Source organism: Pristiophorus japonicus, chromosome 3, assembly GCF_044704955.1.
Source record: "Pristiophorus japonicus isolate sPriJap1 chromosome 3, sPriJap1.hap1, whole genome shotgun sequence".
Classification (NCBI taxonomy): Eukaryota; Metazoa; Chordata; class Chondrichthyes; family Pristiophoridae; genus Pristiophorus; species Pristiophorus japonicus.
Window position 1 is genome coordinate 41,808,085 of NC_091979.1, and position 13,972 is coordinate 41,822,056.

The window sequence follows — 13,972 nt, forward strand, 5'->3', positions numbered from 1 at the left end:
GTCAAAGAGGTAGGCTTTAAGGAGCATCTTGAAGGAGGAAGGAGAGGTTTAGGCAGGAAATTCCAGACCCTAGGGCCTGGGCAACAGAAGGTGCGGCCATCAATGGCTGAGCGATTATAATCAGGGATGTTGAAGAGGGCAGAATTAGAGGAGCGCAGACATTTCGGGGGGGGGGGGGGTTATGGGGCTGGAAGAGATTACAGAGATAGGGAGGGGCAAGGCCATGGAGGGATTTGAAAACAAGGATGAGAATTTTGAAATCGAAGCATTGCTTAACTGGGAGCCAAAGTAGGTCAGCGAGCAGAGGGGTGAAGGGTAAGCGGGACTTGGTGCGAGTTAGGACACAGGCAGCCGAGATTTGGATTACCTCTAGTGTTGTATCATAAGTGGCAATATGGAAGAGGCAACTGCTCCCCAGTTAAATGACTTATTTTGCTTCAGTTAGGGTGAATCTGTGGGTAAAGATCCTTAAACCTGTTGCCATTTACCTGGGCGCAAAATTCAAATTGAGTTTGAGCATGAAAGGTTCAGCTGGGGCATAGTGGAGCCTTGTGGGAAAGGCTCAGAGACACCATTTAAAAATAGCGTGGGGGAATCTGAGCAAATGGAGTGAAGAAACAGTGTTATCGTGGCTAACAGGAAGGAGCGGCAGAGTCTGCGCAATAAAAGGCAAATGCTCAATTATTTATTCGCACTTTAATATTTAACTATAAAGTCAATGAAGTGGCTAGTTAACTTAAAAAAAAATGAATTAATAGATAAGAGGGAAACGCAAAAGCCTAACTATTGACAAGTATAAGTAAGCCTATTACGTTTATTTAATATAACTAAATAGATGTTATAGGCTAAATATGTTAAACTGAGGAATAGAAGTAACTAATATAAATCAAAGTAAATCCTTTTGATAATCATAATTTAGCATTAAAGGCGAATCAGCACTTGAGATTTAAAAAAGTGCTGTTTAGTCAATAAATAAATATAGATAATGGCAGCACATGCAGTGAGTCGGGACTGCAGAATGTGGGAATTTGTGGACAGTGAGACTTTCCTGGATGACCATCATCATTATAGGCGGTCCCTCAAACGAGGATGACTTGCTTCCACATGAGTTCACAGATGCTTCAACGAAGGACTCGATGTTCCAGTCCTGAACTCCAATTGAGGGGGTGGAAGATGCTTGTGCGTGGATTTTTTTAATGTGTGGTGCCTGTTGCACATCAGCCACTACACGGGCTTTATAGAGCTAGGCCTTTATCCAATGGCAAGGGTTAACCAGGACAACTGGAGACCTGCTCTGCTACACGGATCTAGTGTGCACACATATCGCAGTGTGGGCTGGCCCGTGCTGCCCCTGGGCTCTCGGCTCTTCTGGGCCCCATACCCTCATTTGCTGCACCTCCGGCACAATCTCTTGCTGATCCTCCACCACAAACATTCGCCACACCTCTGCCAGGATCTCTCAGTGCTCCTCCGCCACAAAACACTGCTTAATACTGAGGATCTGATGATTCCGCAGTGTCTTGCCAAGTGCAAGGTTCTGTGCAACATCCGGGGCTGTCAGTACTTCTGTATAATCAGTGTGGGAGACACTCGGTGGGTCCCGACTTGCGGCTGGCTCCATCCCGCTCTGTAAAATTAATTTCCCGAGATTGGGCTTGTAAAACCCGCCCAACGGGTTTCCTGGATGACCACACCTGTGGGAAATGTCGAGACACTGACAAATAAGGGAGGTGTAGCAATGTCTGGATAGTTTACTCCAGAACACATTCACGGCACACTGAAAGATACAGGTACAGGAAGAGGAGTGTATGACTGACAGTCAGCAGGATAGCGGGAAGCTAGTGGAGGCAGGGTAGGAGAAATTGTGGCATTTGGTCCTGTCCAACAGGTGCAATGTACTTGCTACCTGTGGAGATCAGGAAGAAGGCTGCGAGGAGGATAGCCAGTAGGCAGTTTCTGGTGGTAGGACTAAAATAGAAAGGTCGTAGCTATTGGGAATTTGACAATAACAACAACTTGTATTTATATAGCGCCTTTAATGTAGTGAAACGTCCCAAGGTGCTTCACAGGAGTATTATAAGACAAAAAATTTGACACCGAGCCACATAAGGAGAAATTAGGGCAGGAGACAAAAAAAAGAGGTATGTTTTAAGGAGACTGTGACAGGGAATTCAAGAGCTTCGGGCCAAGGCAATAGAAGGCACGGTCACCAATGGTTGAGCGATTATAATCAGGGATGCTCAAGAGGGCAGAATTGGGAGAACGGAGACATCTCGGTGGGGGCGCGGTGGGGCGGGGGCTGGAGCTGGAGGAGATTAGAGATAATTAGAGGGATAGAGGCTGTTCTCAACAGTTGCAATTGAGAGTCCAGGAGGGTGTGTTGACTACCCGGTGCCAAGGTGAGGGATATTGTGAAGTGGCTGGAAAGTAACTTGAAAGGGAGCTGGGAAGAACCAGTTGTTGTGATACATGTCGTAATGAATGGCATAGGACAGAACAGGGAAGAGATCCTGCTGAGGGTGCTAAATTTAAAAAGCAGGACCTTGAGGGTTGTACTCTGTGGGTTACTGCCCAAGCCCTGTGTTAATTAGCATAGGGATAAACAGATCTGTAAATAAATACATCGCTGAAAGACTGGTGTCATGTAACACTGGCATCAGTACTGGAGCAGGAAGGAGCTATACCACTGGAACACACTACACCTGAGCCGGGCTGGGACCAAGGCCCTAGCAGAAAACATAAATAGAACTGTAGAAAGGATTTTAAACCAGTAAAGGGCATGGGTATGGAAATAATAATAACCCAAAGATAAGAAAAAGAGCGGTAAACAGCAGATTGCAAAATGAGATATAGATACTCCGGGAACAGAAAAGGTTATAGGAAGTAGTAATAAAAGATCTGTTAAACATAAAGTAGGAGTGATGTAAATAAAACGGGCTAGATTTTCGATTTTCAGCGAAAACGGTAGTTTTACGCCAAAATCACCATTTTCGCTGCGCTGCCTTTTATGGGCGCATCGGTAAAGTCGGCGTTGCAGGAGGATTCACGACGCAAACCGCGAGTTTCGGCAACTTTAGTCCGGGGCCTGTAGCACTGCGAGAGAGGCCTTGGGAGGGGGGAAAACAAAAAATAAAATTGCAAAAAATATTCAAAAAACCCTTATCTACTAAATCGCTGAAAAACAATTAAAAAATAAAAACTTTAACTTCCCTTTTTGCAGGTCTCCATACTTACCGCTGCTGGCAGGGCTGCACGGACAGGTTTGACCTTGTCAGTATTGTGGTCCCGAGAGAGCTGACGGGAACGCAATCTGCGGCATTGAATGTCGTTTCACATCGGCGCACCTCTCCCTGGTGGTGCGTGGAAGCACTGCCGCGAAGAGGTCACCTCGGATCCCGCCGACTGGGTTTTCGCTGCGGAGGGTCAAATCGCAGTTGCAAAGTCGCCAAAAATCGAGGCCAACATATTCAATTGCCTGTACATCATGTTCAGAGCATCAGCAGCCAAAAGTGTGATCGGTCAAAGTGTGTAAGATATACACTATCAGGACATGTGGACAGGGTGGGAACAGTTATCCAGAAAGAGTTTTGTACACAAATTCTTGAAACGTAAGAAATATTCCAGGCTAAAGGACCTTTAGAAAGAACAGGGAAATTGGGAAAGGAGAAGGAGCAGTGGCAATATTGACAAAAGACACTGGCCCAGATTTTTGCCTTCAGCTGGCTGTTCACTACACTGACAGGACTCACAGAGTTTTAGTGGGCTTTTGTGCGGAGACTTGCAGTCATTGCGGCCATAATTTTCACATTGCAGAGTGCAGGTTCGCGAGCGGGTCTGAAGTTAAAAGCGCTGAAATTGACAACGCATCAGATCCCGCCTTCATCCCGCTGACTTCCGCATTTAACTCGAGCGCGTTTCCCAGCAGGCCAGAGACCCACTCGGGAGAGGCAGGAGAGCTCATTGAATAACTTAAATGCTTGTTGACAGACCCCGAAGAAGCTGTTTAATGTGAGATTTCAGCTTTTACTGCTTGTGCACGGGATTCACGGACTTCCTGAAGCTCGCCTGTGAAGGCAAGGCGAGAGTTCAGTGGTCATTCTGCGAGTTCATTAACTGACAGCTGGAAAAAGCACATAAGTACATACACCATATGTCATGTATCTCACACTACTGTACATAACTGTATCTTACCATGCTATACATAACTGTAACTAGAGATGACCTGTAACCACAAGCTTACCTTACCACCAGGGGTGCACTTGCAGGAGACACTGGATACCTGACCCAGAAAGGTATATAAGGACAGGTCTCAGGCAAGTGTGGCATTCGAGAGCTATGTAATAAAGGTGCAGGTCCTGAGTGACCTTGACTTCAGTATGTGCCTCGTGTGAATCTGTACTGCAGGGACAGGACTTTACAGTGGCGACGAGTTACGGGATTACAGAATCCACAGAATGGCAACCAACGGCACAGATGAAAAATACAATGCTGGAGATAATTGGGAGGACTTTATAGAAAGGCTCCAGCAACGCTTTGTAACCAAAGACTGGTGAGGCGACAATAAGGCAGACAAGAGAAGAGCCCATCTCTTGACCAGCTGTGGCTCGAAAATATACGCCTTAATGAAGGACCTGCTGGCACCCGAGAAACCAGCAAGCAAGTTGTTTGAAGAGTTGAGCACACTGATAAGAGACCACCTGAAGCCAGCGAGCAGCCTACATATGGCCAGACACAGGTTCTACAACTACAGACGCTGTGTGGGCCAGAGCATACCCGACTTCGTGGCGGAACTTAGGAGGTTGGTTAGCTTATGTGAGTTCTCTGATGAACTAAGGAGAGAACTACTGAGAGACTTTTTTATTGAAGGAATAGGCCATGCAGGCATATTCCGAAATCTCATACTGACAAAGAACCTGACCTTAGAGGCAGCAGCACTGGTTGCACAGACATTCCTGGCAGGAGAAGAAGAGATGAGGTTGATCTACACTGCGGGTACGACAACCAACGAAACATCGGAACAAGGGGTTCACAGCGTGAAACAAGCCGCTACCCCCACACACAGACAAAGGCAGGAGAGCAGGCCCTCAACAGCAGGCTGTGGCGCCAGAAGCCATCAAGGGCCACATGAATGGCCATTCACACCTCATCAACCCACAATGCGAGCAATCAACTACAAACTGAGAGAAGCTCAAAAGAGATCAGCCAGACGCAGCTCATCCTTTGGGAACAATGGAAGCGGTCTGTGCTGGAGATGTGGGGGAAGGCACTCATCAAGGGGGTGCCGATTTCAGCATGCTGTTTGCAGAAACTGCTACTATACAGGGCATCTGGCCCGCATGTGCAAAAAAATGGCAGCTCGGCTGGTATACGAATCGCAAGGGTCGGAAAGCAGACCAGAAGACAGTGGGGACAGTACCCGGGACACCGATGTACAGCGAGTCAACACGATCAATGGCCACTGCTCCTACAACAAGATGCCTCCAATAATGATGAGGGTCCTACTCAACGGGATACCCGTCAACGTGGAGCTGAACACGGGAGCGAGCCAATCTCTCATGAGCGCTCAACAATTTGAACAGCTGTGGCTGCACAAAAGAGACAGACCAAAACTTACAAGAGTCGACACCAAACTAAGGACCTATACCAAAGAAATCATCCCAGTCCTCGGCAGCGCCATGCTCTCAGTCACACACAAAGGGACAGTGAACCGACTTCCCCTGTGGATTGTCCCCGGAGATCTCCCAGCACTGCTGGGGAGAAACTGGAAATGGGATGATGTTCATGCCATGTCGTCAGAGGAACGGACCTCCTGCTCAACAGACCTAAGTCGATTTGAACATCTCTTTCAGCCAGGTGTGGGCACCTTCAAAGGGGCTAAAGTCAAAATCTACATCACACAGGATGCTAGACCGGTCCATCACAAGGCTAGAGCTGTGCCCTATGTGATGAGGGAAAAGATTGAACATGAACATGGGCTTCTGCGGGAAGGCATTATCTCACCTGTGGAATTTAGTGACTGGGCAAGTCCCATCGTCCCAGTCATGAAGCCTGATGGATCCGTACGAATCTGTGGGGACTACAAATCTACCATAAACAGAGTCTCCCTACAGGACCAGTACCCGCTGCCCAGAGCGGAGGACTTATTTGCCACATTGGCTGGAGGAAAACTTTTCTCAAAACTAGATCTCACATCTGCGTATATGACGCAAGAATTGACCGACGAGTCCAAGCTACTCACCACCATCAACACACATCAAGGCCTTTTCATGTACAATCGATGCCATTCGGCATCAGGTCGGCAGCTGCCATATTCCAGCACAACATGGAGAGTCTGCTCAAGTCCATCCCGAGGATGGTTGTATTTCAAGACGACATACTTATCATGGGCAGGGATAACGACACCCATCTCCGTAATTTGGAGGAAGTACTAAAGCGGTTGGATTGGGTAGGCCTAAGAGTTAAGAAATCCAAGTGCCTGTTTCTCGCGCCCGAGGTTGAATTTTTGGGCAGAAGGATTGCCGCTGATGGAATCCGCCCAACAGAGTCCAAAACCGAAGCAATTCGCCTGGCACCCAGGCTCCGGAATGTCTCAGAACTGCGCGCCTTTCTCGGGCTACTCAATTACTTTGGGAACTTTATGCAGAATTAAGCACGCTGCTGGAGCCTCTCCATGTGCTACTCAGAAAGGGGTGCGATTGGTTTTGGGAGGACGCCCAAGAACGCGCCTTCAATAAGGCACGCAACCTTCTGTGTTCCAACAGTGTTTTGGCTTTCTTTGATCCAGGTAAAAAGCTAGTTCTTACATGTGATGCATCAGCGTACGGGGTCGGGTGCGTTTTACAACATGTCAATAGTGCGGGTAAATTACAACCCATAGCTCATGCCTCCAGGTCACTTTCGCGGGCGGAGCGCGGGTACGGAATGGTGCAGAAGGAGGCGCTCGCGTGTGTGTCAAAAAGATGCACCAATACCTTTTCGGGGCCAAGTTCGCGTTAGAAACCGACCACAAGCCCCTCACATCCCTCCTATCCGAGAGCAAGGCAATAAATGCCAACACCTCGGCGCGCATTCAACGGTGGGCACTCATGCTGGCGTCTTACGATTACACCATAAGGCACAGACAACTGTGCCGACGCGCTTAGCAGGCTGCCCCTGGTGACCACGGAAGGGTCTGACGAACAGGACTGTGAGATAGTCATGGCAATTAATGCCTTTGAATCTACAGGTTCGCCCATGACGGCTTGCCAAATCAGAGCCTGGATGACCAGCGACCCCACGTTATCCCTAGTAAAAAGATGTGTCTTAACTGGTGCCTGGGCAGAGGCTCGCGATGTCTGCCCTGAGGAGATCAAACCTTTCCATAGGTGCATGCATGAGCTGTCACTACAAGCAGACTGCCTGATGTGGGGCAGCCGAGTAGTTATGCCTCTGTGAGGCAGAGAGGCATTTGTCCAGGAGCTCCACCGCGAGAACCCGGGGATCGTTCTCATGAAGGCCATAGCCAGATCCCACGTCTGGTGGCCTGGCATTGACGCGAACTTGGAGCTCTGCATCCGATGGTGCACCATTTGTGCCCAACTCAGTAATGCCCCCAGGGAGGCCCCCCTGAGCCCCTGGCCCTGGCCCACCGGGTGCACGTAGACTATGCGGGCCCATTCATGGGCAAAATGTTCCTCGTAGTTGTAGATGCATTTTCTAAGTGGATCGAATGCATCATTTTAAACTCACCAGTGTGGCGAGCCTTGGAACCATGTTCGCAACGCACGGCATTCCTGACATATTGGTCAGTGATAATGGTCCGTGTTTCACCAGCGCAGAATTCCAAGATTTTATAAGTGACCACGGCATAAATCGCGTTAAGATGGCACCGTTCAAGCCGGCCACCAACGGCCAGGCGGAACGAGCAGTGCAGATCATTAAACAAGGCATGCTCAAAATCCAAGGTCCCACGCTGCAGGGCCGCCTGTCGCGACTGCTGCTGGCATACAGATCTCGTTCGCATTCATTGACTGGAGTTCCCCCCGCGCAACTATTAATGAAACGGACCTTAAAGACAAGGCTCTCATTAATTCTCCCAGACATGCATGAAATCGTTGAGGCAAAGTGCCGTAAGCTAACCGAGTACCATGACCGAAATTCGAGGGGGAGGTGGAATAAGATAGGGGACAAAGTGTTTGTGCTAAACTATGGCAGGGGTCCCAAATGGCTTGCAGGGACAGTAACAGGAAAGGAAGGAAACAGGCTACTGGTGGTACAAATGGACAATGGCCAAACCTGCCAGAGGCATGTAGACCAAGGCAAAAGTAGATTTACCAACAACACTGCTGAACCAGAGACAGACTACAATGTGGAACTCGCAACACACCTGGTGGACAGACAGAGGGAACAACCTGAGGAAAGGGCAATCCCAACAGACAGCCCAGGCGAGACACCAACAATCATACTGAATGAAACAGAAAGCCCAGGCGAGATACCAGCAATCACACCGCAAGAAAAACAGGCACCAAGGCAAACAACTGAACCACAACTAAGATGTTCCACGCGAGAGCATAGACCACCTGAGAGACTGTACCTATAAAGACAATAAGACCTTGGGGGAGGGTGATGTCATGTATCTCACACTACTGTACCTTACCATGCTATACATGACTGTAACTAGAGATGACCTGTAACCACAAGCTTACCTTACCACCAGGGGTGCACTTGCAGGAGACGCTGGATACCTGTCCCAGAAAGGTATATAAGGACAGGTCTCAGGCAAGTGTGGCATTCGAGAGCTGTGCAATAAAGGTGCAGGTCCTGAGTGACCTTGACTTCAGTATGTGCCTCATGTGAATCTGTACTGCAGGGACAGGACTTTACACCATACACCTACTTCCTTGCCTAAGGGAAAGGCTCTTACTAACACCATTTTGTGCAGACATTTTGCTTTCAGAGGTTTGCAGGTGATTTCTGCAACCTCGGAAGCCACTCTCACTGCACTGGAGGATTGTGCCTCTGATCTCCACTTTACCTGCCAGCTGTCAGATCAGCACGGGTGCCGCTTATGCTGTCTCGCCTTGGACCACGGACTCGGACCAAGATGAGGCTCAGCACCAACAGCAACAGCAGCAGGAATAGCTATAACACTGGCAGCCTTTTCAACGACCTGATGCTTCACTGGAGAGAGGGGGTCTGCACAGGGCTGCACCTACACAGAGGCGATACCCCCAACACAGGGTATATAGGCAGAGGATGAGCTTCCTGGACAAGACTGAGCAGCAGTGCTTCAAGAGGCTCTAGCTATCAAAGACCTGGGTGATATGGTACATCAGTCATTGAAGTTTGGTATGCAGATACAGCAGGCGGTGAAGAAGGCAAATGGCATGTTGGCCTTCATAGCTAGGGGATTTGAGTATAGGAGCAGGGAGGTCTTACTGCAGTTGTACAGAGCCTTGGTGAGGCAACACCTGGAGTATTGTGTTCAGTTTTGGTCCCCTAATCTGAGGAAGGAAGTTCTTGCTATTGAGGGAGCACAGCGAAGGTTCACCAGATTGATTCCTGGGATGGCAGAACTGTCATATGAGGAGAGACTGGATCAACTGGGCTTGTATCCACTGGAGTTAAGAAGAAAGAGAGGAGATCTCATAGAAACATATAAAATTCTGACGGGATTGGACAGGTTAGAGGCAGAAAGAATGTTCTCATTGCTGGGGAGTTCCAGAACCAGGGGTCACAGTCTAAGAATAAGGGATAAGCCATTTAGGACCGAGATGAGGAGAAACTTCTTCACTCAGAGAGTGGTTAACCTGTGGAATTATCTACCGCAGAAAGTTGTTGAGGCCAGTTCGTTAGATATAATCAAAAGGGAGTTAGATATGGCCCTTACGGCCAAAGGGATCAAGGGGAATGGAGAGAAAGCAGGAAAGGGGTACTGAGGTTGAATGTCAGCATGATCTTATTGAATGGCGGTGCAGGCTCGAAGTGCCGAATGGCCTGCTCCTGCAACTAATTTCTATGTTTCTATGAACCAGTTCGTGGCAGGCATTGGTAGTTTGCTAGAAGAAGACCTGCTATCCAGAGGACCTGGTGAACTTGCCTTACCAGTGGCTGTCAAAGTCACCACCACCCTCAACCTCTTTGCCTCAGGCTCCTAGGGATCTGCAGCAGACATATGCAAGATCTCGCAGTCAGCCGCACACAAATGCATCACCCAGGTGACTGATGTCATGTTTCACAAGTCAGGCACTTACGTGAACTTTGGCACTGCTGAAACCTGTGTGACTGAGCGAACGCTTGGCTTTGCGGCTCTGGCTGGCTTCCCATAGGTGCAGGGCATCATCAACTGCACACATGGCCATCAAGGCACCCCCCAAGATCACCCAGGAGTGTTTGTGAGGTGGAAGGGCTTCCACTCTCTCAATGTGCAACTCGTCTGCAACCACACAACGATCATCATGCATGTGTGTTGCAGATTCTCAGGGAGCTGTCATGACTTTTTTTGTTTGGCGCCAGTCCATCCTCCCTCAGTTCTTCATACCTCCGAACAGACAGGTTGCTTGGAGACGAGGGCTATCCACTGAAGATGCGGCTGATGACGTCCTTGAGGAGGCCAAGCAATGAGGCCGAGGAGCGCTATAATGACAGCCACATGAGGACCAGATGTATCATAGAGCAAGCAGTCGTGTTGCTGAAAATGCGCTCAGATGCCTGGAGAGATCTGTAGGAGCCCTTCGGTACGCAGCAGCCAGGGTCCAGAATGATCTTCATATGCTGTGTGCAGCACAACATGGCGCAGCAGTGAGCATTGAAGCTGCAGGAGAGCCAAGGCACAGAGTCAGAGCCTTTTAGGAGGAGGAAGAGGAGGAACTCAAGTTGGACATGGCACCAACAGAGGTGCACATTGCAGCCCGGGAGGCCCCGGGATGGCCTCCTAATGGCCCGATTTAGCTAGGTTGCAACAGTGCTTTCAACAAACTACGTTTGCAACATTTGGCTTCCAGATGCTGTACCAACAATGTGATTCAGCATCTGCATGTTCTCAGTCTCTCCCTGGTGTTCTGCGCTCTCTCCTGCAAGGAGGGAAAGAAGAGAACTTTGAGTGAGAGTGATGGAATGAGTGTAGGGAATGTATGGGCTACATCTGTAGAGAGTGACTGAGGGAGTGGTGTGACATTACCAAAATGGCCTCCTCCTGTGGTGTTACTTTCTATGATTGCATTGGGCTGAAGGTGAGTGTCAGTGGCGGATAATCAGATGGGGATGTGAGTAAGTGCAGAGACAGTGAGGGATGGGAGCACCTGTAAGGTAGGTTGGTGAGAGGAGTGATGTGTGCGAGTAGGCTTGGGAAGGCAGAGTGAGGCGGTTGGGGTTACACGCACATCAGGATATAGTGGCATTGCACTCACCTTTCCTGACCTCATGAGGTCATTAAATCTCTTCCTGCCTTGAGTCCAGGAGTGGCTGAAAACACCCCTGCTGCTCACTTGGGCGATCTCCAGCCATGCCCTCTTGGCTTTACTGGCTGGTCTCTGCCTGCCATCACCAGGGAAGAGGACATCGTTCCTTGCTCTCACTCCCTGGAGCAGAATGTCCAGGGAGGAATCTGAAAACTTGGATGCTGACTTCTGACGCTGGGACTGCATCATTGCCTCTAAATGATTGCACCCTCACAGTCAAGGTCAAACTTTTGGCTGTAACACTGACAGGCACATCTTCCAAGCATCTCTAGACCACCTCCAACAACGTTTAACTCTTATCTGTCCACTGCCCCTTTAAATACATGAGCTGAAGTCGAGTTATCTGTGATGTCTTCAGAACCGCCCCATTTAATTGGCCGGAAAACCCACATGACTCAGTCAAGTGATCTAATTAAGTTGATAAGTTAAACATACAGTGGAGAGGGTGCTGATGGGCCGTCCGTGATGGCACCCCGCTAAATGCTGTCCCCCCCCGCACCCCAAACCACTCAAAGGATAAATTCAGCCTTGGGTGTCTGATCCCATGCAGTGCACTCTACAGTGGTTCTGTGACATGTGTGAGCAGGGAAAGAAACAGCATGACCCTCAAACCAATCAGATTGAAGAATCCTCACTTAGGCACGCAGAGTCTAAACCAGGGTGTATAAATTTGATTTAAATCATGTACAAAAAGTGAAATAAAGAAGGAAAGAAAGATGGGATTAAGAGAGAGAGAGAGAAAAAAGAGAGACAGAAAGAGTCAAAGTTAAAAAGTCAAAGAGCAAGGAGAAGACAATAGAGCAGGGTAGCATTGGGGGAAATGATAACCAGAATGTGACAGGAAGGTACAGAATGTATAAAAATAAGAGTGTATCAGAAAGTGCGGTCAAAGCAGGAAAAAATGGTTAAAAAGGCAAAATTAAAAGCTCTTTATCTGAATCCACGCAGCATTCATAACAAAATAGATGAGTGATGGCACAGATAGATATAAATGGGTATGATCTGATAATCATTGCAGAGACATGGTTGCAAGGTGACCAATGCTGGGAACTGAATATTCAGGGGTATTTGACAATTCAGAAGGATAGAAAGAAAGGAAAAGGAGATGGGTTAATAAAGGAATAGTCAGAAATGATATTGTCTCAGAAGATCAAGATGTAGAATCCGTTTGGGTGGAGATAAGAAATAATAAGGGGAAGAAGTCACTGGTGGGCGTAGTCTACAGGCCCCCTGACGTAGCTACACTGTTGGATGGAGTATAAATCAAGAAATAATGCAGGCTTGTAAGAAAGGTACGGCAATAAGCATGGGCGATTTTAATCTTCATATTGATTGGACAAATCAAATTGGTCAAGGTAGCCTTGAGGAAGAGTTCATAGTGTGTATCCAGGATGGTTTCCTTGAACCAACCAGGGAGCAAGCTATCTTAGATCGAGTACAGGTGCAGCGTCGAGAGTCCGGAACCCTTGGGACTGAGGCTGTTCCGGATTCCGGGCTTTTCTGGACTTTCGATCGTCTTTCTGATGGTCATGAATCCAGAAACACCCGAGCCCAGGTTCCCGCCGAGGACAGAGGGTCGGGGCCCTGCCAAGGAGCTGTTTGGACCGGCCGGCGAGGAGGCCCCCAGGGTAAGGGCAGCGGCAGTAAGGCAAGGCCCGAGGTCGGGCAGCGGTGGGAACCCGAGGTCGGCAGGTCCGGATTCCGGATCATTTTATGGATTCCAGATGACCCTGCCACCGATCGTCCCGGATTCCAGAACATTCTGGATTCTGGAACTCCAGATTTTCGACGCTGCACCTGTACTGTGTAATGAGACAGGATTAATAAATTATCCCATAGTAAAGCATCCTCTCCGAAAGAGTGATCATAGCATGGTTGAATTTCAAATTCAGTTGGAGGGTGAGAAGGTCGGATCTCAAACTCGAATCGGTGTCCTGATTCTAAATAAAGCTGCTTACAAAGGTATGAAGGCAGGGTTGGCTAAAGTGGACTGGGAAAATAGATTAAAGTGTGGGACGATTGATGTGCAATGGCAGACATTTAAGGAGATATTTCATAACTCTCAACAAAACTATATTCCAGTGAGAAGGAAAGACTTTAAGAGAAGAGAGAACCATCCGTGGCTAACTAAGGAAGTAAAGGATGGTATCAAATTGAAAACAATGGCATACAAAGAGGCCAAGACAAGTGGGAAGCCAGAGGATTGTGAAATTTTAAAAAACCAGCATGAAACACAAAAAGTTAGTATGCCGGTACAGCAAGTAATCAGGAAGACAAATGGAATGTTGGCCTTTATTGCAAAGGGAATGGAATATAAAAGCAGTGAAGTCCTGCTACAACTGAACAGGATATTGGTGAGGCCACACCGAGAGTACTGCGTACAGTTTTGGTCACATTTAAGGAGGAATGTATTTGCATTGGAGGCAGTTCAGAGAAAGTTCACTAGGTTGATTCCTGAGATGAAAGGGTTGACTTATGAAGAAAGATTGAGCAGGTTGGGCCTATACTCATTGGAGTTTAGAAGAATGAGAGGT